At 72.7% G+C, this 1,383-nt stretch overlaps 1 protein-coding gene across 4 annotated transcripts in view; it reads right to left on the minus strand.

Moving 5' to 3' along the window:
- GRHL2 (grainyhead like transcription factor 2) overlaps positions 1 to 1,383 on the minus strand; it is a 71,416-nt gene that overhangs the window by 69,722 nt on the left and 311 nt on the right. The window lies entirely within an intron of this gene.

A 1,383-nucleotide genomic window follows, 5' to 3' on the forward strand; every position in this document is an offset into this window, starting at 1 on the left:
AAAACAAAACTGCCGTCTCCTGCTCGGCCTCGGCCATCTCCCGCCCTCCATCTTCCCTGCCCCGTTACTCTCCCCAGCCGCCTCCTGCAGAAACACTAATAACCCGAGCAGGTAAAATGGCCTTCCCGCCTGGCTGCCTCACGGCGGCTCCTGGGCGCCGCACAGCAGCAGGCCGCCGCCGCCACGCTCCCAGCCAGGCCCCGGCCCTCAGGCCAAGCCGCCTGGCCGCCATGGCGGTTAGACGGACACCGGCGGCACCCCACGGCGCACCGGGGCGGGCAGGGAAGGGGGGAAATGAGAACGAGCCCCGGGTTTGGGCCGATCGGCAGGAAGCGCTGATGGAGCCGGACACACGCTGGGGTGGCAGGCGGAGAGCAAGCCGCGGCCTGCGGGCCGCACGACAGCTCCCGGCGCCTCTCCCCGCCCCGGGACAGGCCCCGCTCCCGCCGCTGGCTCCGTCGCGGTCCTGCTGCGTGCCCCGGCGGGGGCCGGCACCACGGCCGGCGCCTCCGGAAGGCACGGGGGGCTCTCCACCGCCGCTCTTCCCCCGGCCTCGCCCGCCTCGGGGCCGGCTGCTCCGCACGCCTCGCTGCCGCCAGGCCCGGGCCGGGTGGCCGCGGCCTGCGGCCCCCGCCGCCGTGCGCCCGCCCGGGCGGGAGAAGGGCTGCGGCGGGCCCGGGACCGGCGGGAGCGGGCGGCTTCCACCTCCTCCTGCGGCGCCGCTACTGGAAAAGTTACTTTTTAACCCCGGGCGGAGGCGCCGGTCCCCGGGCAGCCGCGGGCCCGCCGGGAAAACAAGGTCAGGGCGGCGAGGCTGAAGGCGCCGCACGCAGCGGCTGGGGAGCAGCGGGGCAGGGCCGGGGCCCTTCCTCCCGCCGGACGGGCCCGGGGCGCCGCCGGCCCCCTGCCCTGCCCTGCCCGCCCGCAGCGACGGGAGGAAGATGGCCGGGGCCGGCCCGGGATAAAAGCCCTTTGTTGCGCTAACACAAAAGCCAAGAAGCACTTTTCGTCCGGGGCCTTCGGCGGGCGGAGGCCGCTCCGCTCTTCTAGGGCGAGGAGAGCTCCCTACCGAAAAGCGACCCTCGAGGTGAGAGGTTGAAAAAAAAAAGAGGAGAAAAAAAAAACTGAACTAAAAGGGGAATTAAAAAAAAATAAATCGCGAAGCCCCACAACCAGATGGGAAGCGAGGCGGGGGGCGGCGAGCCGCAGCCTTGTCCTCGGGCGCTCTGGGAGTTCTCTGCCGCCCGGTCCGGCGTGGCTTTCGGAGGGAGAAGCGCCGTCCCGGGCAGGCCGGCCTCCGCCACCGGAGCGGGGGGCAGAACCAGCCAGACGGGCCGGCCGGCCCCGCGCAGCGGGAGCAGCGGCGTGCCTGCGATCACTTAC

This window comes from Nipponia nippon, unplaced genomic scaffold (assembly GCF_047370975.1).
Source record: "Nipponia nippon isolate SJK-2023a ecotype South Korea unplaced genomic scaffold, ASM4737097v1 scaffold_1, whole genome shotgun sequence".
NCBI classification, from domain to species: Eukaryota; Metazoa; Chordata; class Aves; order Pelecaniformes; family Threskiornithidae; genus Nipponia; species Nipponia nippon.